Source organism: Myotis yumanensis, unplaced genomic scaffold (assembly GCF_028538775.1).
Source record: "Myotis yumanensis isolate MYYU_CA2020_CCGP unplaced genomic scaffold, mMyoYum1.0.hap1 SCAF_5, whole genome shotgun sequence".
In the NCBI taxonomy this organism is placed as follows: Eukaryota; Metazoa; Chordata; class Mammalia; order Chiroptera; family Vespertilionidae; genus Myotis; species Myotis yumanensis.
The window spans coordinates 77,837,465-77,861,049 of NW_027223756.1; the positions used below are offsets into that span (position 1 = coordinate 77,837,465).

The 23,585-nt window shown below is 49.5% G+C and overlaps 1 protein-coding gene across 1 annotated transcript in view; it reads right to left on the reverse strand.

Moving 5' to 3' along the window:
• Nucleotides 1-23,585, reverse strand: part of GNG7 (G protein subunit gamma 7) — a 126,428-nt gene that overhangs the window by 76,803 nt on the left and 26,040 nt on the right. The window contains exon 2 of the mRNA XM_070415749.1: nucleotides 10,656-10,714. The gene's annotated coding sequence lies outside the window, so the exon portion shown is untranslated. The remainder of the gene's footprint in view (nucleotides 1-10,655; nucleotides 10,715-23,585) is intronic.

A 23,585-nucleotide genomic window follows, 5' to 3' on the forward strand; every position in this document is an offset into this window, starting at 1 on the left:
TGCCTGGCTTTGCCAGTCTCTCTGGGAGCTGGCCTCCCATCGAGCAGGGCTCTGAATCAGCCGGGACATTAGTCAGGGTGCCAGGGAATAGCATGTTAAATTCCAGGAGGTGCATGAGCTCAGGCCTCATCCCCTCAATGACTCAGTCAGGGAAGCCCCATGTGATCATTACTCCTTTCGGGGTACAAGGATTACGTCCTCGAGGTTCCATTCACTGTCTCCAGCATGTCACTGGTCCCAGTCACAGGCTCACCTCTCTGTTCAGAGGTCAGGTGAGGATTTGTTCCTTCTCTCACTCATTCACTCACCAAACATCCAGTGGGCGGTTGGAGCATCAGATCCCTGGCCTGGGCCTGGTGACACTCAGCTAACTATCACAAAACAGTTACCATGTGGCCCTGGGCAAGTTACTTAGCCTCTCTCTGCTGCTGTTTTCTCATCTGGAAAATAGAGATAATTAGCTCTACTTCGCAGAGTTGTGGTGGGTTTTAGAAAGAATGTGTCTGAAGGTAGCACAGTAGGTGTATCAGTCAGCTACTGCTGTATAACAAGTTATTACAAACTTAGCAGTTTAAAACAACACACATTAGTCATCTCACAGTTTCTATGTTAGGAATTTGGGCACAACTTAACTGGATCCTCTACTCAAGGTCTCAGAAGCTTAAAATCAAGGGATTGGCCAGGCTGAGTTCCCATATAGAATTTAGGGTCCCTTCCAAGCTCATTCAAGTGGTTGGCAGAATCTAATTGCCTGCAGCTATAGAACTGGGGGTCCCTATTTTCTTGCTGGCTGTGGTGTGGGGATTGCTCTCAGTTCCTAGAGGCCATATGGCCTCCTCCACAGGCAGTTCACAATGTGTCTGTTTGCTTTCTTCAAGGCCAGTCAGAGAGGGTCTGCCACTGCTTCTGATATCTGTCTCTCCCTCTCTTCTTTTATTGTGGTAAAAGTCACATAACGTAAGACTTACCGCTCTAACCTATTTTATTTGTACAGCTGAGTAGAGTTAAGTATATTCACATACACGAGTTAGAGGCACTCTCTCTACTGTACGTGTGGTGGTCCTGCACACTCATAACTCAGGCAAAGCCCAATCTGCACGTGTGATAAACTGTGGTGGCCTCTGCACACACATGGTCCCCGTGCCAATTTCCTGGTCTCGTGCTACAGTTATGAGAGATGCCACCACAGGGGAAAGCTGGGGGAAGGGTGCTCAGGACCCCCTGAAAAAATGTTTGTAATTTCCTTTGCAATTACTTCAAAATAAAGGTTTTAAAAAATATGTTAGTCGAAGCCTTAGGTATATTTAGGTGTAACTGGGCCAAAACATGCCAGGCATTCCCCAAGGCCGACATCCTCCTTTCTCCCCCAACCCTGGTCGTCCCCCCGAGTCCTGGCAATACGCCCTGCAGGGAGACGCGGAGGTCAGAGAGGAGGGCAAAGATGCCCCGGCTCAGCCGTGGCAGAGGCTCAGCGCTGGGCGTACCTCCCTCACTATGACTAGGCTCCCTTCTTCCTCTGTGTGGCCAGCAGGCTTCTAAGAGCCCCCAGGTCCCTGTAGATGAACCCCTGAGTATAGACAGGACCTGTGAACATGATGAGACACCCCTGGTATGTTATTTTGTACAAAAGAGGGGATTTGGAGGATGTAATTAAAATCCCAAATCAGTTGACCTTGAGTGAATCAAAAGGGAAATGTGCCTTGGTGGGCCTGGCCCAATCAGGCGAGTCCTTCTTGAAGTGAGACAGGAAGTGGGGGAGGGTCTGTAGAGGGGACAGGACCTGAACACCTCTAGGTGCGGAGAGTCATGTCATCCCTAGCTGGCGGCTGGCAAGATGACTGAAAAGAATGAGATCCTGCTGACAACCTGGGTCAACCTGGAAGTGGGTCCTTTCCCGGTCTCGCCTCAGATGAGAACTCGGCCCTGGCCAAGCCCACTGAGACCCTGAACAGAGGGCTGGCCATGCCATGCCCACACTTCTGACCTGGAGAACCGGGAGCTAAAGGACAGGTGTGGTTTAATGGACATGTTTGTGGTGACTTGTTATGCAGCAACAGCTAGCGAATACACTTTATGTGACAGCACAGCAAAGCATCTGGGGCTTGCTGATCACTTTCATATTTAAGGGATGCTCCCATCGCTCAGGAACTCTAAGCATTTTGGGCGCTGTGAGCCCAGAACCATAGGTGAAGACCAAAATTTGTATTTATTATTAACCGCACCATCACACCTCCCAACAGTCCCACCTCCAATTACCATCACACTGGGGGTTAGGTTTTAACTTTTGAATTTGGGGATACCAATGGCAATTATAGACAATGGGTGATTCAGTCTAAGGCAATGAGAGACAGGTTCCCAACACACCACTTCCCTGTGGGCCCTCCATTTGTTGCACCTGCTCAGGCCTCCACCGGGCTGACAGCGGCTCAGGAGCCCTCAGCTCCCAAGTTGCTCCCCCTGCCCCTGCAACTCCTGAGCACAGCCCACCTGGCCCTCTCCAGGGATCCGGGTATTTGCTGACTGAAAGAACGAAGTGGGAGGGAAGGGAAAGAGGAGCCTCAGCCGACATCCTCAGTGCCCACCAGCTCAGATGGAATCAGGACTGAGAATGGGCCTTGGGAGGATGTGGGGACCCCTTCTGCCCACCCCAAATGAGCTCCTCTCCGGCCTCGTCACGGCTCCCCCGGCTCCCCCACCTGCTTGTCATATGTGACTGTCACAACCCTGTGTGTGTTTTGAGTCCGATGACTCTCTGATGACTGCCTGCCTGCGTCATCCCCTGCCCTGGGGCTGACTGTTCAAGTCGTTGCCCAGCAACAAGCACGTGGCTGCAGATGCTGCAGTTGGCATGCCTTTGCTGCCAGGGGGCTGTTCCAGTTCTGGCTGCCCCATCCGTGGATCCCCTCTTCAGTGATCTTGGATGTGAGCGTTGCTGGGCCTTGATTTTCCAACAGGTAAAAGCGGGTGGTAGCACTAACTGACCCGTGTTGGACTGGCTGGGAGAGCTTAGCCTGTGGGGTCCAAAAGCGTGGGGCCTGCTGGCCGTGGCCTGGGTGAGAACCAGTGATAACACAACGCAGAGAATACAGAGAGTGGCCTTGAGTCAACACAGAAGGCAAGAATCTCATAGAGCAGGGCGCCCCCTCGGCAAAGCTGACATCGGGCCGGGGCCATTCCCTGGGGTGCAGCCATCCTGAGCATTGTGGGGTGCTGAGCCCCATCTCTGGTCCCGCCCACTTGATGCCAGGTGTACCCCCGGTCAAGACAACCACAAATGTCTCCGACATGGGCCAGTGTCCCCTAGAGGCTAAGTCACCCCTAGATGAGACCCTGCGGTAGGGGGTCAAGGTCATGTCTGAGCAGGGCCTGCTGCCTGGGGAAGAACCAAGTGGCTTGGTCTCTGGAATCAGAGGCTCTGGGCAGAGGGCTTGGGGCCCTGTGGGCTGCATCAGGAGACTCATAATTACATAAATACTGTACACGTTTTCTGTTGGGAAGGTGGCGGCGGCAGCCCGTGACCTTCCATGAGCAGAACATTCTAGATTTTCACTGTATATCTTGGCAGTCCTTTTAGGAGAACAATGTGTCCATGGAAAGAACTGATAATAATGTGCATTTTAACACACCCAGGACAGACTGAAAGCAGTCACTCCCCAGGAGAAAGACGAGCGCTCCTATTTGCACGCCAGGGCGGGAGTTTGTTCCCCACACAAAGGCCACTCTCTTAGGATAAAAGCTCTGGCAATGCTTTCAGCAGAAATGTTCAGAAACTCCCGGAGAACAGGAGCCATCAGGAAGGCACGCTCTGCTGTTGGGGGGCTCTTTTGTGCTCTATGGAGCGAGCAGTCTAACTGCAGAACTGCCTGCCCTTGTAGGATCCCCCCTCGGCATTGCTGACACGGGCTGGTCATCTCCGTGGGACCCGCCCTGCACACTGGGGAACCCAGAACACATGCCTGGCCCCACTCCCTCGATGCCAGGAGCCATCCCATCTGACAACCACAGGTGTTTCCAGACATCACCCAGTGTGCCCCGAAGGCAGGACCACTCTTAAGACGGGAAACCAGAAAAATACTAGAGGAATCCACAGGCAGCAAAATCTCAGACATATGCCGAAGCAGTATCTTCACCGATACAGCTCCTAGGGCAATGGAAACTAAGGAGAAAATAAACAAATGGGACTACATCAAAATAAAAAGCTTCTGCACAGCAAAAGAAACCATCAACAAAACAACAAGAAAGCCCATTGCATGGGAGAACATATTTGCCAATGTTATCACCGATAAGGGTTTAATCTCCAACATTTACAGGGAACTCATACAACTTAACAAAAGGCAGATAAACAACCCAACCAAAAACTGGGCAACGGACCTAAATAGATACTTTTCGAAAGAGGACATACAGAAGGCCAAGAGACATATGAAAACATGCTCAAAGTCACTAATCATCCGAGACATGCAAATCAAAACGACAATGCGGTACCATCTCACACCTGTCAGAATGGCTATCATCAACAAATCAACAAACGACAAGTGCTGGAGAGGATGTGGAGAAAAAGGAACCCTTGTGCACTGCTGGTGGGAATGCAGACTGGTGCAGCCACTGTGGAGAACAGTATGGAGTTTCCTCAAAAAACTAAAAATGGAACTCACATTTGACCCAGTGATCCCACTTCTAGGAATATATCCCAAGAAACCAGAAACACCAATCAGAAAGGATATGTGCACCCCTATGTTCATAGCAGCACAATTTACAATAGCTAACTAAGATTTGGAAACAGCCTAAGTGCCCATCAGCAGATGAGTGGATTAAAAAACTGTGGTATGTCTACACAATGGAATACTACACTGTGGTAAAAAAAAAAAAAAAAAGAAGGAATTTTTACCATTTGCAACAGCATGGATGAAACTGGAGAGCATTATGCTAAGCGAGATAAGCCAGTCAGGGAAAGGGAAATATCACATGATCTCACTCATTTGTGGAATATAATGAACAACATAAACTGATGAACAAAAATAGATCCAGAGACAGAGAAGCATCGATCAGACCGTCAAACTTCAGAGGGAAGGCGGGGGTGGGTGGGGGGGAATCAACCAAAGGACTTATATGCATGCATATAAGCCTAACAATGGACACAGACACCAGGGGTGGTGAGGGCATGAGTGGGGGGGGTGGGGGGCAAAGGGGGAATAAGGACACATATGTAATACTTTAATCAATAAAGAAAAAAAAAGAGAATTACTGATTTAGACCAATATATGCAAAATATAGTCATTTCCACTCTCGGCTCCATTTCGGGTGCCCAGTAGCCCCCTGTGGCTAGCGGCTACCATTTTGGAAATCGAAGCTCTGGACACTGTGTTCAGCTCAAAACTCGATGTCACCGCAATAAAACTAGCACCACAGCAGCCTCGGCATCCGAGCCAGGTGACCCTCAAGCTGCATGGCCGGTGCAGGCAGCGGACGGGGCCCAGGCTCCCGAGATAGCCCTTGCTCTGCACAGCTGCCATGCTGCAGGGGCGCTCTGCCCTCTGAGGCAGGAATCAGCTGGCTGTGCTCCCAACTCCCAAGACCATGACAAGGTCCATCCAGAAGAACTGTAACCACACCCAACGACAGAGTGCGAGAGGACCCAGTACGACAGGGTCTCACTGTACGAGCCGCCCCTGGGGGTACTGGCCATGTCTGAGGACCCCCACCAGCGGGCCCATGACTCTCGCTAGGACGTCAGCTCTGTGAGAGCCAGGGGTCTTTGGTCGTCCTGGCCACTGTTGTTTCCCTAGCGCAGTGATGGCGAACCTTTTGAGCTCGGCGTGTCAGCATTTTGAAAAACCCTAACTTAACTCTGGTGCCGTGTCACATAGAGAAATTTTTTGATATCTGCAACCATAGTAAAACAAAGACTTATATTTTTGATATTTATTTTATATATTTAAATGCCATTTAACAAAGAAAAGTCAACCAAAAAAATAAGTTCGCGTGTCACCTCTGACACGCGTGTCATAGGTTCGCCATCACTGCCCTAGAGCCTGGCCCAGGCAGACATCTGGAAATCCTTGCTGAGGGAATGAGTAAAATCTCGAAGGATCACCATGTACCCAGCCAGGCCAAGCAGCAACCATGGAGGTGATGGTCACACACACCCGAGGGGGCCACAGGGAGACCAGGCGGGTTCCTCACGCAGGAGGCCTGAGGGGGCTTCTGAGGGTTGGTGTCATTTAAGTGAGCCCCAAAGGGGGCTGCAAGGGCCAGGCTGCAGAGGTGCCAGGGGCCAGAGCTTCAGGTCACTGCAGGGCCGTCCTTGGGGGGGGCGAAAGCAGCAGTGAGACTGCCACCCTGACCTTGCTGCTTCGCTTCCCTCGTGAAGCCTCCACTCCAGCCACTGGGCCATGGTAGGTTTGGGGGGTACAGACACCCAAAGCCACAGAGCCCATGTTTTCTGCCTCTCTCCTGCACCCACAGATGGGAGTATCCATGGCTGCGAGGCAGGGAGCCCCCAGGGCAGGGTGACTACGGGACTCTCGGTGCTGAGTCAGAATGTCTCGGGGAACAGGGACAGGTGGTCACGGGCACCAAGAGGGGCAAGGGGTTGACTGAAGATGTCTGGTACCCACCTACCCCCACCTGAATTTCCACCTCCACTGGCTCAAGGCCCAGTCTGATCCCATGGGCCTTCTCCGCCCCCTAGTGGCTGCCAGAGGGAACAGCAAATATCACCCAGCTTCAGACAACGCGGGGCAAACCCCACGACCCACTGGCATCTGCAGAAATTCAGAGAATGGGATCAGAGCACTGGCTCTGCCTTCAGGATGGGCAGCAGTGACCCTCACTCGATGACACACCAGCTCGCGGGAGAGGGTGGCTGCTCAGTCATGGGAGACCCTGCTCAGAGTCTTACACGTCTTGGACCCTATCTGATCCTCTGCCTGTCAAAGACCTTTAATCGGGACCCTCGGGCCCTGGTGCTGTAGGGAACTGAATGTGAGGATGCCTCTGGTGGCGAACACAGCGCCTGGCAAACACGATGTCCTCGACAAGTGACTATTAAAGTTTCTAAAACAATCGGGGAAAGCCTGGCATTACCCACTTGGAGGAGTTTCCTTGGTAATCCCTGCAAGACCCGCCTGTGGGTGCCAGCTCAGCAAATAATTCTGTCTCCCTCCAACAGCGTCCCCCTCCGCTGACATAGGGCAGGTAACTCTCCATGGGGCCGTCCTGGGCGCTGGGGGGCTCTGAGCAGCATCCCTGGCCCCCATCCACTCGATTCCAGGAACCCCGTTGTGACAACCACAGATGTCCCCAGATTGGCCTCCTGCCCTTGTGGGGCAGGATCACCCTCAGTTGTATGTAAAGGCATCAAAGCCAAAGGAAACGCTTGGAATTTTCAGCTACTCTGTGACGTCCCGTTGGCATGTCAGAGTGAAACTCAAGCACCACACTGAGCTCAGACTGCTGGAACGTTTTGTCTCCAGATGATGTTCCCAAACCTTCTTCCCTAGAAAAATTCTCAGTAGCACATGTGGAAATGTAATTAGCGGCCTTTTTCCTCTGTGGTAATGACACAGATTTGGGTCTGTAAAAAAGAGGAACGAGTCCCTTTAGACCTGAGGGCCAGACTGTTCAGGGCCCCCCGCTGGCACTGCTGACATCAGGACCTGGTCATTCCCTGTGGGGGACTCTCCTGGGCACTGTGGGGTACTGAGCAGCATCCCTGGCCCCACCCACCTGACACCAGGAGCACCCCCAATCGTGACAACTACAGAGGTCCTCGGACATTGTCCCCTGGGAGACCCACAAATACAGAATTTCCAATGGCTCAAGGATTTAAGTGTAAAATATGCAATTCGGAGACAATGCAGGTGAATTGTTTTTATGTCTTGAAATTGAAGGCCTCCCAGACACAAAGGAGGACACTTGTGTCCGGGAAACATTTACAGTCCCAGTTCCTACGGCAGAACCACCGCCAGCCAAGTGGGGAGACACACTCAGAAAAAGAGTGGCACATGTGACGGGCACCAGACAGCGTCCAAATGGAAAAATAGAGCAAGTTCCCACGAATGTGTGCAAAGAGCTCATGCAAGTCCACGAGACAGAGAAACCCCCAACACCAAGGCGAGTAGAAAACACGGCCAGGCCTCTCACAGCAGATGCTCCCGAGAGCAAATGCTGAACTCATGGATAACACAGGAGACCCACACACAGCAGCCACGCAAGCGCCCTGGTGGTCAGATTGGTAAAGACATGACAACTGCAGTTGGGATGGTAGGAAAAGGGGCCCTGGGAGTAAAACATGGTACATTTCTGGAGGTCCCTGTGGCTGAAAGTAAAAAATGTAAATACCCTGATTTAAACACACACACACACACACCACAAACCTACTGATAGGAACTTATCCCAAATAATAAGCAACCAAGGTTGCACAAAGTACACAAGGACATTCATCCCAGAACATTGCACACAAGGAAAAGAAAATAAACACCCAGAGAAGCCAACCAAGAGGAAACCAGTCAAATCAATTATAAAATCATTTTAAAGAAATAAATTATAATTTCTCTATAAGGTGGACTGTTAAGCCAACATCAGGAAAGATGGAAATCTAGCTTTACTGATGAGAAAAAATGCCTATCAAGAAAAATGAGCTCATTAGAGGAAAAATAATCTACGTATCTAAAACCAGTGTGTGCATGTAATTCACAGACACTCGGGGAGGACGCTCACCAGATGTCGACAATGGTCATCGCCGGCAGGGGTTTGGGTCCCCCCCTTCCCTGTACAGGCCTGCATTTCCACTTTCTTTTTACAGGAAGTCAGTGTGACGTTGACACTGAAGAGAATGGATGAGGGAGGCTTGCTGGTCCACGCGCTGCGAAGACCATACACCGGCCACGACCTTGCCCGACAACCTGCACGCAGTTCACCAAACTCCCCTCTGGTCGGCGACTTTGTGAGACAGGAGTTACGTTTTACATCTGCTCTGGGCCTAGGCTGAGTGTAAATAAGTCGGACAGACACCAGGCTCCAACTTCGGCTTTTGGTCTCTGGCCTCAGGATCAGCCTCTCTCTCTGGCTTAGCGAAAATATATAGGTTTTAACATTACTGAAGTGCACGTTACCTTCTGTAAAATTCACTAGTTTGAAGTGCATACCTCAGATTTTCTAGTGAGTTCGTGGAGTTGTGTGACCGCCCCTGCCACGCAGTGTGGGACCCTTTCCTTCACCCCGTCAGAGTCCGGCGCTCATTCACACTAACCCCTCCCACCCCAGGCGCTGGCAACCACTACAGGTTTGCCTCCTCTAGACATTTCATCTAAATGGCATCATAATGTGTTGCCTTCTTTCCCAACATTTTTTTATACAAATACACACACTGAATGGGAGTAGCCAACATGATAAAGACATCAGATCTCCCTCAAGTTTATCGATAACACAATCCTAATCAAAATGCCATCAGAATTTTTGTTAGTAACCAGAAATTGATTCTAAAGATTGCATGAAAGAGAAAACTTAAGAGTCGCAAAAACATTTATGAAAAAAAGGAGTAGCAAGGAATGGGGCTGGAAACATACCAGAGAATTATAATAAATACAACAAGCAAGCAGTAGCCCAGAGCACATAGCAACCTCTAACTAATTTTTATGTTACTTCCTCTTCCCACATTATACAAGCCACTCAAAATCCTCTGGGGAATGAGACCAGAGATAAACAAAGGAGCTAACAGAACAAGACCTGAGCCTTAGCTTTGCTCCTAACTTGTTAAAAACCTTCCTGGCCCTGGCTGGTGTTTCTCAGTGGGTAGAGTGTCAGCCCAAGCACCAAAGAGTCCTGGGTTTGATTCCCAGTCAAGGGTACGTACCTGGGTTGTAGGTTCGATCCCCAGCCCCTGTCGGGGCACCTGCAGGAGGCAATGAATCAATATGTCTCTCTCACATTGATGTTTTTTGTCTCTCTCTCTCCCCCTCTCCCCCTTCCCTCCTACTCTCTATAAAAATCAATGGGAAAAATATGCTTGGGTGAGAATTAACAACAAAAAAGGAACCTTCCTGAAGCCACTGTGGTGTTTCCCAGTCTGCCAGGGTGGGTGACGTGTTTCAGATATTCATCACGTCTAGTGACTTAGCACTGTTCCTGTCAATGGTTAAGCTAGGACCGCTGAAAGCTGGCCAGCACGGTTGCCCACTTACTGCGTTGGCCCCCTCCTGGGGTGCACTGGGACCAGTCTATGTTCCCCTACTACTTCGTGGGTGACTGGAACCCAAGAGCGGAAGACATTCCCTGTCACTCTCGTGTGCCCTTTTTTAAAAAAAAAAAAATTTGTTTTTAAATTGAAGAGGGAGAGAGAGATAGAAACATCAATGATGGGAAAGAATCAGTGATTGGTTGCCTCCTACATGGCCCCTACTGGGGATTGAGCCCAAAACCTGGGCATGTGCCCTGACCAGGAATCCAACTATGACCTCCTGGTCAACGCTCAACCACACCGGCGGGCTCCCATGCACTCTTGGCAGAAAGGAGAAGAGAAGAGTGAGGCACGCACAGCTGAGGACGCATAACCAACGGTAAACCAACCTCTTAACGCTCATCCTGGCTCGGACTGGCCAACCCAGCAACTGCATGGAGTGTGAATGAGGAGAAAAGAAAAACATCATGACACCAACCTGTGTGCAAGGCCGAGCTGTCTTCAGCGCCGAGGTTCCAGGAACCCAAAGTCCGCTCCCTGGAAGAAAACGTAAGACTTAGTTGATCATTGTGTGGCCAGAAACTTGGGTGTTACTGTGGGCATTGGCACCGAAGGGTCATGACCTCCTGATTAGATAGGAGTGAAAAGCATTCTGGGAGTCCTGCCTTTGGGTCACGCTGACAGGCACTGGGGACAGCACGAATAGGAGGCTTCGAGATGCAGAGGGGGTAGGTTCGGAAGCAATGGAAGCCCTGGCCGGTGTGGCTCAGTTGTTTGGAGTGTCGTACCCCTCACTGAAAGGTTGACGGTTTGATCCCCACTCGGGGTACGTATGGGAAGCGGCCAATGGATGTTTCTCTCTAAAATCAATGGACATATCCTCAGGTGAGGATTTTTTTAAAAAAAGGGAGGCGATTAGAGATTGACGACATTATCCCTAATAAATTTCCAAAACGAAGTTAAATGAGAGGATTGGATGTTTACATGACCTTTTAGAGTTTTCAAAAGACAGTCACCTGCATCATTTGAATCTCATGGTCCCCTGGGAGGAAGAAGGGGAGACTGAGTCAACCTCTTGCCCCAGGGTACCCACAGGGTGACCACGTCACCCAGATCTGCCTAAGGAGTTGTGAGAACTAAATGCATCGTGGGGTCATAGACGGGGTCCTGGGGCAGAAAGAGGGAAAACTAGTGAAATCTGAATAGAGAGTAGAGCTGAGTTCATATGCATGTACCTGTCTGTCTCCTGGTTGTCACAATGTCCCATGATTACGGAAGACGAGACCACTGGAAAACTAGGTGGTGGGTAGACAGGAACTCGCTGTGCTATTGAAACTCTTCTGAAATCTTAAACCACTCCAAAATAAGAAGTGTACTTAACAAAACAACTAATGAAAAAATTTAAGTGCTGTTTCCTTCCTCTCGGTTCAGGCTGATTTGCTGTCAGTAAAAGGCCAGGATGGTGAACTGAAATCCCCACCATAACCCGCAGATGGCGCCACTGCTCCAGGAATGCCCTAGCCCTTTGGGATCCTGAAACTGCTAGGATCTACCCAACAGGATCTGCTCTTCTAGGCTGCAATTTAGGACAAGAACTGCTGGGGTACTGAGGCCAGAGGGGCACCCGGGGACTTCCTACCAAGCAGCAGTGGCTGGAAGAGCTGAGAGATGAAAGGGCTGGAACAACATGCCCATGGACCTGGAGGCCAAGACTTGCCTCAGCTTTGCAGGAACTACTAGTATCTACTAGAATGTATATGGTCCTTCAACTTTTTATTTTTTAATCAATTAAAAAACTCACAAGAAATTGCAAAGTTAGCAAAGATGGAAGCTCTACACAACTAAGGGACATTATCAAAACCAGGAAACAGTGACTAATAAACTGGGCACCATCTTTTAGACAGTCTTATTGAGATATCATTCACCCATGTGAAGTGCATGATTCAGTGGTTTTCAGTATATTCACAAAGTTGTGCAACCAACACCATAATTGAATTTAGGACATTTCCATCACCCTTAAAGGACACCTGTCCCCATCAGCAGTCACTCCCCAGCCCCTGGCAACCACTAACCTACTTCCTGAGGATGTGCCTGTCCTGGGCATTTCACATAAATGGAATCACACACTGTGTGGCCTGTGGTGTCTGGCTTCTCTCACTGAGCATCGTGTGTTCAAGGTCCATCCACATTATAGTGAGTGTCAGTGTCTCACTGCTTTTCATGGCTGAGTAATAAGTCTACTGTGTGGATGGACACATTTATCCATCATCCACTAATGGACATTTAGGCTGTTTCCACCTTTTGGCTGTTGTGAACCATCCTGCTGCAAACATCGATGTCTTATGAATCATTTTAAAATGGTTTCTCACTCTGCCTCCACATCTACCAACTGCAAATCTTCCTGTCCCCAGGTCCTGCGGACCCGGGCTGCTGGCTGCTGTCCTTGAGCCCTTGGTCTTGGACTTGAGCAGTGCGGTGACCTCCACCCCTGCTGTCCTTGACCCAGACCAGCTTGGGCCAGGACAGGGAGCAGCCAGGACAAACACATCCCTGATGCTCTGTCCCCGGGGCCATGAGATGGCAGGCTGTGAGCTCTACCAGCTGGCACCGGGCTGTCCCCATGACCTTCACGGGCTCGCTCACCCAGACAAACCGCTGGACTTTCACTTTCCCATCAGAGTGAATCCCAATGCGCACCCCCTCCCCGAAGGTCAGCAGTGAAAAGAGGAAGTGGGACCCCTCTGAAGGACCTGCTGCAGAATTTGCAGAGCCAGTGAAAAAATGAAACTGTGGGACCCCTGGTTCAAAAATTAGTGCAAATTTCAAGACGGCAACAGCAGGGTGCTCAGGGGCCTGCAAACCCTCACAGGCCCTGCTCTCAGGAACTGCCCACGAGCAGGGCAGATAGACCTCAGACACGAATAACAAACACTCTGGGTAGAAAATCCCAGGTGCTGGGAGGGAGAAATAGATCCTCAAGGGAATGGGCACCATTTACCATGACGATCAGGAACACCCTTGGGAAGGACGCTTACTCTTGCTGTAGGCAGCACTTCCTACAGTCCCTGAGCCCCACTGTCCACAGGCCTTTTTAAAACATCGAGGTGTAATTTACATACTGTAAAAGTTACCCTTTTAAAGTGTCCGATTCCATGGCTTTTAGGATATTTACAGGGGGTGCAAGCCTCGAACCATATAATCCCAGGACACTGCCACTGCCCCTGGAGAGACCCTGTGCCCATCAGCATTACATGGTTCAAAGTTGAGTCTCCCCAGGAGAGACAAGATCCCAAGTGGCAGGAATCCCATGTGTTTTGCTTGCATTGCATTCCAATAGCTTTCACCGAGCCCACCCACAGGAGGGGCTCAGTAATTCCTCGCCCGGACTGTGTGTCATCCAGTGGGTGCTAAGGGAACAGCCTGTGCTAAGGGAACAGCCTGTAGAGCAGGAGGAGACCAGGCCGAGCCTAGATTTGGGTGTGGTGGGGCCCCTTCCTGCCTGGAACCTGGCTTGAAATGGGACTGGCACTTGGGAACCCACTGCATTCCTATGGGCCGGGCACAGGGCGCGGCCAGCGCAGGCTTGGCTTCAAGCCAGCCGGTAATGCTGGCTAGTCCTCAGCTGCAGACTTCAGCTGTGTCATCTGTCACCTTGAAAAGAGAAGACAAAAACCAAGATCTCACACCAAGAGTACTTGAGGTTCTTCCATCGTTAATTTCCTGATCATTAATTTCCGTTTTCCTTATCATTCAGAAAGGGTTCAATAGATTTGTCAGATTTGTCAGCGAGTGTGTCCAAGCAGTGGGTGGTGGGCAGGGACACAGGTGACCGGATCCTGAGTTCCCAAGCCTGGATGTCCGAAACTGCCAAAAACAGGGCCGTGAAATTGGTTTAGGGGAACCCCTGAGAAAGCGAACACAGGCCTGGAGGAATCAGATTGCTCTGGACCCTTTAGAACCCATCACCAGTAAGAAGGCTGAGGAACCAGCCCCCACTGACCCAGGATGTCAAATCTAGGCAGGAAGCCAGCAAGTCACAACCTATTTCTCTAGATCAGAGTTACCAGAACCTTTTTTAAAAATATTTTTTTAATTGATTTCAGAGAGAAAGGGAGAGGGAGAGAGAAATAGAAACATCAATGATGACAGAGAATCAGTGTTCGACTGCCTCCTGCATGCCCCACACTGGGGATCGAGCCCACAACCCGGGCATGTGCCCTGACTGGGCCCGTGACCTTCTGGTTTATAGGTCAACACTCAATCACTGAGCCATGCCAGCCAAGCGCTACCAGAACTTTTTCAAAGGGTTTGCACAACCAACATCTTGTATGCAAATGCTGCCCGCCCTCACTTTAGAGTCCCCCTCCTCACTGCTTACATGTGGGCCATCCTGGACACTGTGGGGCGCTGCAGCATTGCTGGCCCACCCACTCAATGCCAGGGGCTCCCGAGGTCATTAGGGCCATAGGTGTTCCCAAACGTTGCCCAGTGTACCCCGTCAGGAGAAGCGGGGGAGGGAAAAACACTGCACTACAGCTTCCTGAGCTGCTGTCTTATCTTGAAGGGTAAATCCCTTTTGGGGCAGGACCCTGTTATCGATCTCATGGCTGCAGAAGGGGTGGGGCAAAAGGGCACTCATGGAGAACTGGGGGGCAGCGGGGCCCGTGGGCTGCCAACGTGGGATGGAATGGGCTTTAACCCTCACTCCTGAAGCCAGGGGCCCCTGGGTAGATTCTGAGGCACACCTGAGACCCGGGTTTGATTACACGCTCATGGAGCAGCAAAAAAGGGACACACCGTCCCTGTCATTCCTGTCAGATATGAATACCCATAAATTGTGTGCTCTCACCCTGGCCAGTGTGGCTCAGTTGGTTGAGCATCAAGAGGTTGCTGGTTCGATTCCCAGTCAGGGGTAAGGGCACATGCCAGGGTTGCAGGCTTGATCCCCAGTAGGGGGTGCGCAGGAAGGAGGGAGCCAATCAATGTTTTTCTCTCACACATTGATGTTTCTCTCCCTCACACTCTCTCCCTTCCTCTCTCTCTCAAATCAATTTAAAAACATATTTAAAAATTGTGTATTCTCTACAGGTGAGTTGGTTCTTTAGGGCAGGGGGACGGACGAGGATATCACAATGGTGCTGGCCCTCCAGGAGCCCCAGCGTGTAACAGACACACAGCATGTCGGTGTTATGAGAATTCCTACAGGGTGGCTGATAAACACTGATTTCTTCTGAGGAAGAAAAACAGCATTCCACACTAATTACATGGCAGGAGTCATTTGGGAAAAACGATGGCCCACATGGCACTGTGGGTCAGGCAGACGTGTGCGAGTGCTGGCTGCGTGTTCATGTCCCGTGGCTGTTTTCTCCGCTGGGAAAGAGCAAAGACCACCTACTTGGGGGTTGAGAAAAAGACTGACATTTGAACACGAATGCACAGAAAGTGCTCTGTGAGAAGTCCTCCTGTAACCCAGAACAAAGGAGAGAGAAATAAACTGTTTACTGCCTGCCTGGTCCCATGACCTCACGTACTGGTGGTCACACCTTTGTCTAAGCCCCTCCCTGTGGTGTTGGTGGGGCCAGTGACTCTGGCAAAGGTGCGGGGGCATTACTTCTGATGTTACACTGCAGAAGACTGTGGCCTCCGCCTGGCTAACAGACTCACTGCTGTCTCAGCCTGCACGCTGTGACGAAGCGACCAGCAATGTAGGCGAAGTCCATGCGGCCTCCACCCAGTAGTCAGAGAAGAACTAAGGCCAATAGCGACAATGCTGGGCATTGGCAACTTCCCCCACTGAGCTTTCTAATGAGACCCCAGCCCTGGCTGACACCTTAACTGTAACCAGTGAGAGACCCTGAGCAGAGGACCCAGCTGAACCAACACCTGCATTCCTGACCACAGACACTGTGAGATACTAAATGTGCTGTTTTAAGCCACTACATTTGGGATAATTTGTTACGCAGCATTAGCTAACTAATAACATAATAGATTTTTTTAAAGGAATCCTCAAAAAATATGGAATGCTGGGGCGTGCAGGAGGCAGCCGATCAATGATTCTCTCTCATCATTGCTTCATTGATGTTTCTATCTCTCCCTCTCCTTTCCTCTCTGAAGTCAATACAAATACATTTTTTTAAAAAGTCCCAATACTTACTGAACACATATGTGCTAGTCTCTGTGCTAAATGTTTTATATATGTATGTGAATATATATATAAATTTAGTTACAACAACTGTTATAATTCACTTCTTTGTTAATCCTCACCAGAGGATATTTTTCCCATTGATTCTTAGAGTGGGGGGGGGGGGGGGGCGCGGATAGAGAAACATCTATGTGAGAGAGACATAACAATTGGTTGCCTCCTGCACACACTCCGACAGGGGATGGGGATTGAGCCTGCAAACCAGGTACATGCCCTTGACCAGTAATTGAACCCAAGACCCTTTAGTGTGTGGACTGACGCTCTAACCACTGAGCAATGCAAGCAAGGGCATAATTCATTTCTTTTTTAAATATGTTTTTATTGATTTTAGATAAAGAGGAAGGGAGAGGAATATAGAGATTGAAACATCAATCGGCTGCCTCCCATATGCCCCCTATTGGGGATTGAGCCCACAACCAGGGCATGTGCCCTGACCAGGATGGAACCAGGGACCTCTTGGTTCATGGGTGGACGCTCAACCCCTGAGCCATATTGGTTGAGCATTCAAAATTGCCCAGGGTTATGTGCAAGCACAGCCAGGACTTGAAGCCAGGCCAGAGAGACCCCAGGCATGAATTCCTAATTATTTCCCAATTCTGGGCCCAGAAGATAACAAATGTTGAATAAAGGTAAGAGAATGAACTAGAGCAGGGGTTGGCAAGCTCTGGTTGTGGGCCAAATCGCAGGCCACTGCTTGCTTTTGTAAATAAAGTTTTATTGGCACAAAGCCTTCCCTCATCATTTACATGTTCTTTTTACACTACAATAGAAGAGTTGAGTAGTAGTGACAAAGAGCCTTCAGCCAGTGGAGACAAATATTTACACTCTGGCCTTTACAGAAAGAGTGTGATGATCCATGAACTGGAGTCAGATTCCAGAGGACTTCCTGTGCTACCAAAGAGAAATCCTAGTTTTATGAGCAGAGAATAACATCACAAAAGCAATGATGGTGGCTTTCCTGTGCTGGAACCTTCTGGTGGGAAGGTCCCAAGCATGAAGCAGGGTCACAATACTTGTTTAGTGATGGTCTTCAAAATTATAATTGCCCTTGTAATACAAAGAGAAACAACACAAAGGCACATATATATCAACATTAGCTCATAAGTTTTAACAAGCCAATGCAAGACGGCAATAACTGGGGAAAATGTGTGTGTGTGTGTGTGTGTGTGTGTGTGTGTGTGCAGGAGGAGTGTGGGAATATGGGAACCCTCCATTAATGTCTGTTCAACTTTTCTATAAACCTAAAACTACTTTAAAAAGTAGTCTATTTGCCCTAGCTGGTTTTGCTCAGTGGATAGAACGTTGGCCTGTGGACTGAAGGGTCCTGGGCTTGATTCCAGTCAAGGGAACGTACCTTGGTTGCAGCTCGATCCCCGCAACCAATGTGTTTCTCTCACATGGATGTTTTTCTCTCTGTCTCTCCCACTTCCTTCCACTCTCTCTAAAAAAATCAATGGGGAAAAAATATCCTCGGGTGAGGATTAACAAAATAAAGAAATAAAAAAGTAGTTTATAAGTAGTTTATTAAAAGAGGGCCTTGCCTTGGAGGGAGGGTAGGGGAAGGTGGGGGTAAGGGGGAGAGATCAACCAAAGGACTTGTATGTAGGCATACGGGCCTAACCAATGGACACAGATAACGGGGGGGGCGAGGGGTGAGGGCATGAGCGGGGGGTAGGGGATAATGTGGGGATAAGGACACATATGTAATATCTTAATCAATAAAAAATATATTTTAAAATAAAATAAAAGAGGGCCTTGAACAGATAAATTAGGAGTTACATCAAGAACTGAAAGAGGGCCCTAACCGGTTTGGCTCAGTGGATAGAGCGTTGGCCTGCGGACTCAAGGGTCCCAGGTTCGATTCCGGTCAAGGGCATGTACCTTGGTTGTGGACACATCCCCGGTGGGGGGTGTGCAGGAGGCAGCTGATCGATGTTTCTCTCTCATTGATGTTTCTAATTCTCTATCCCTCTCCCTTCCTCTCTGTAAAAAATCAATAAAATATATTTAAAAAATAAAAAATAAAGAACTGAAAGAGGGAGGGAGCCCATCTTAGACCAGATGATTGCTAAGCACTCACACTGTACCAGCTGATTCCTTCAACAGCTGTTATGAAAAAGAGCCAGAGAGAAGCTAGGTCAGTCCTGGCCAAATGGCTATCCTCCCTTTTCCTCCGAGCCCCTGCCAGTGTGATAACAATATCATACGGGAGGATCAAAATCTCCTCACCACGCAGCCTGGATTAACCGACACCAGAGCTGTCAGGTCCCGGAACCACGGCGGCCCCAGGGGCATATCCGAGAAAAGCCCCAATGGAATCATCCCACAACCTCCCGTGGATGACTGCCCAATCCCATTTGGCCAATGGAAAGCATCTGCTGGCCAGCGATGAGCTGCCTTCTGAAAGGTGCAGAGCAGGAGACAACCGCTTCACGCTCCCCTTACTGAGGAGGCTCTGTGCCATCCAGCCTGAGGCCCAACCTGTTCCTCCTGCCATTCCTGGTTGGGGAGAGTCAACTCCTCTCACCTCCCAGCGTGAAGCTCTCGCCAGGCCCCTTCCTCCTTGTGCCCCAACACCACGTGGAAAGGGGAAACTGGACGCATACCTCTCATCCACCCACCCGTGTCTGCCCTCCAGACTGAGAAGAATAAAAGCAGCTGAGATAAGTGGACAAAAGGCATCCCAAAGATGGTTCCAGAAACTGCAATTCTACCCAGGATGCCCTGGGAATGGCCTGCGCTCAAAATACCAACTGCCATTTCTTGGTGAAATCACTAAATCCATCACTTCCATGGCATTTCTTGGCGATGGGAGGTGGTATGCTTCTCTTGCTTCAGGAGCAGTGGACAAATAAACTAATGTCACATTTGACTGTTTTCAGAGCTAGTGCCTTGCCAGTCTCCAATGACCCATCTGATAGTCATGCTCTTGGGTGGCCTCATCCCACTCTGTCACAGTCGGTCTGTGTGGCCACTTGCACGTGGCAGAAGTGAGAGCACATCACTTCCGAGACCAAGTCGTGACTTCCTCCTCACTCTCTCTGGGACCACTCTCTCTAGGGGAAACCAGCTACCACATTGTGAGGATGGTCAAGCAGCGCTGTGAGGGGGTCCGTGTGGAGAGGAGCTGAGACCTCCCAGCAACACCCGCACTGGGAAGCCATCCTGAAGTGGCTCCTCCAGCCCAGGTGAGCCTCCAGACAAGGCAGGAGTTGCTGACACGTGCTCTGAAACCTCCCTAGAGCCAAGGTCCGCAAACCGCGGCTCGTGAGCCACATGCGGCTCTTTGGCCCCTTGAGTGTGGCTCTTCCACAAAATACCACGTGGGGGCGCGCACATACAGTGCGATTGAAACTTTGTGACGCATGCGCAGAAGTCGGTATTTTGTGGAAGAGCTGGTATTTTGTGGAAGAGCCACACTCAAGGGGCCAAAGAGCCACGGTTTGCCGACCACTGCCCTAGAGTCTCTGAGCCTGAGTCACTCAGTTAAGCTGCTTCCAAATTCCTGACCCATAGAAACTGTGGGGTAATAAGAGTTCTGGGGCATTTGTTACGTAGCAATAGACAACTGACACACCTGCATCAGGGCTGATTCACCTGGCATCTCCATGTAGACATTTAGTCAGCGATTCCATTTTGCTAATGTCAAGCACTGAAGAGCAATGTCATTTTCATTTTTCCGTTTTCCCAACCTCTATTGCCCTAATAACCTGGAGAGACAGAGCCCAATGGGACTGGTAAACTCAATGAGAGGAGAGCGGCAGAGCAACTAGGGCAGGAAAGTGAAGCCTTTGGGATTTCACAAATTATCAAGACTTCAATGCCAGCACCAAGTTTCGGAAACTGAATAAATCCATTGCCTCTATCATCTTTCCCGTGGCACTGCAGACATGGGGACCAGTCATTCTATGTGTGTTGGGGGCGGGGTCTTCCTAGGCCCTGGGGAGTACTGAGCAGCATACCTGAACCACCACCCACTTGATCCCTAGTCCTGACAACCACAGATGTCCCCAGAGATGCCCTAGTGTCTATCCTCTGGATGAGAAGCCTTGCTCTAAGCAGCTCCCCCGTGACAGGGACTGCCAGGGGCCCAGCAACAGGCAGCTCTTCCCCTCCCAGGTTGCAGATCTGCCTCTGAGATCTGAGTGGGTGAACCAGGACACACGAACCCCTTCCCTTCCCATGAGACATCCCACCCGCACGGAGCAGGAGTGCCTCATCCCGCTGGAGGCTGGATATAGAAACAGCGCTGGCTTTTATGCACTCACTGCAGCTATTACCTCAGCCTTCACTCATCACCACGGTAACCATCTAAATATGTCACCCTGACTCGCTCTGACTGCAAGTGAAGGGGGAGGAGAGCCTGGGGACTAGGGAAGACACCTGGGGGCCAGGGCAGCGACATCCTGCTCCAAAACCACTAGGTTGATGGCGGGCTTGGCCGGGACTGAGACAGGGAAAATGGGCACAGTGACCTTGACCCCAGGGGTTAAAGGTCTCTGGGAGCCGAGTAGGACAATGCTCTTGGTGCCTTCGAGGCTGGCCCAACTCTTCTCTACGTAACACGGGGGAGTTGGGAGGAGGTTGTTCCTCTGGTTTACATGGTCTGACCACTGGGGATTTGTTCTGGTGTCGTCTATGAGCAGGGATTGGCCTCAATTTTTCCCCAAATAATTAACACAGGATCCCTCCCACTTGGCACTACAAGTCATTCTCTTGGAGCCCATTCTGAGCTCTGTGGGGTATTGAGCAGCATCCCTAACCCCCATCCACTCAGTGCCAGGGGCACCCCGTGTGACAACTCCAGATATCCCCAGATATCGCCCAGGTCCCGGAGACAGGATTACCTCACCACGCTAGGCAGTATCCCCCACCACCTGAGACTGTAATATATGGAGGGACAGGCGACCAATTTGGGAAGAGGACCAATTTTGGACAACAAAAAAAGAAAATATGAACGAAACAGATCTCTCTCTTCATTCACGATTAAAACAGCTACACTGAATCCCAAGGAAGCGGGTGGGTGCGGACATATATTCTTGCACCTGAGAGGCAGCACGGTGGCGTACTGTCTGTCCCATCTTCACGACTTCTCCCTCCTCCATCTCTCAGTTTCCAAATCTGTAGCAGGGAGAGGGTGGCAGCACCTCCCACACGGGTTTGTTTTCTGGATTTAAATAAAAATCTACAAAATGCTTAAATCAGTGCCTGACATGTTGTTAATAGCACATCATTGTTTTATTGTTAAAACTTTGTCATATATTATATATTAACTTATATAGTAGAACTTCTTTATTGTATTAGAACTTCCATGACCTGCTTTATTCACCAGATCGGGGCCCAGCAATGTGTTTCAGTGAAGGGCCAGCCAGTAAATATTTTTGGCTGTGCAAGTTACACAGTCCTGTCCCTACAATTCAACAGGGCTGTCGCAGACAAATGGGTGTGGCAATAAAACTTTATTTACAAAACTAGGTAGCCTGGCTTCAGCTCTTGGGCTGTAGTTTGCGATCTATAAAAAAATGGCAATAGTTTAACCACAAATGCTCATATCCAGGACTTGTGCAGACATACATTCCACTCTCTCATCCTGTAATTAGATCCCAGGTCATAGGGAAAGCTCGACCCTGATCTTGCGATCACCTGGCAAAATAATCTTAGGCCACCTGGCAACCCAAAACACAACCACAAAGGGTAACTTCTCTTTTTATTTTTTTAAATGTATTTTATTGATTTTTTACAGAGAGGAAGGGAGAGGGATAGAGAGTTAGAAACATCGATGAGAGAGAAACATCTATCAGCTGCCTCCTGCACACCTCCTTCTGGGGATGTGCCTGCAACCAAGGTACATGCCCTTGACCAGAATCAAACCTGGGACCTTTCAGTCCACAGGCCGACGCTCTATTCACTGAGCCAAACCAGTTAGGGCAAGGGGTAACTTCTTTTAAATTCAAAAGAGAGCTCCCAACCGGTATGGGTCAGTGGTTGAGCATTGACTTATGAATCAGGAGGTCACAGGTCACAGTTCAATTCCTGGTCAGGGCACATGCCCGTTTCGGGCTCAGTCCCCAGTAGGGGGTATGCAGGAAGCAGCCGACTAATGATTCTCTCTCATCATTGATGTTTCTCTCTCTCTCTCCCTTCCTCTCTGAAATCAATAAAAATATTTAAATATACATATATATGTATATATATACATATATATGTATGTGTATATAAAGAGAGCTGTTGCTTCCCCACCACCTTGAAAAATCCGCTGCCTATCTTTGTTAGTAAATACCTCATCTCTATCAGCCATCTAGAAAACTCCAACTGCAAAGGGCATCCAAAATATCTAAATATGTCACCACTAAATCAACCAACAGCCAGGTGGGTGAAGATGGGGAGAAAAGGGAACCTCATGCACTGCTGGTGGGATTGCCAATTGGTGCAGCCACTATGGGAAACAGCATGAAGGTTCCTCAAACAACCAACATTAGAGCTGACACACATCTACCAAGTACATTTCTGGATGTTTATCCAAAGAAAAACCATTACTCCAAAAAGATATATGAACCCCCATGTTCATTGCAGCATTATTTACAATAGCCAAGATATGCTTAAAGGCAACATAGGTGTCCATCAACAGTTGATGCGAGCCCTGGCCAGATGGCTCAGCTGGTTGGAGAGTCATCCTGTAGACCACAGGTTGCAGGTTTGATTCCCGATCAGGGCAACATACCTAGGTTTCGGGTTCAATCCCTGGTCAGGGCATATACCGGAGGCAACCAATGTTTCTCTCTCACATCTCTGTTTATCTAAAAATCAATAAAAACATATCCTTGGGTGAGGATTAAAAAATAATAATAAAAATAAAAGATGCACACTAGCCGATTTGGCTCAGTCGATACAGCATCAGCCTGCAGACTGAAGGGTCTGGGGTTTGATTCCGGTCAAGGGTACATGCCTGGGTTGCGGGCTTGATCCCCAGTAGGGGGTGTGCAGGAGGCAGCCAATCAATGATTCTCTTTCATCATTGATGTTTCTATCTGTCTCTCCCTTCCTCTCTGAAATCAATAAAAATATGTTAATAAATAAAAGATATGATACACATACACAATGGAATATTACTCAACCATAAAAAAGATAAAATCTTACCCACTTGCAATAACATGGATGGACCTAGAGAGCATTATGCTAAAGTGGAATAAGTCAGACAGAGAAGGA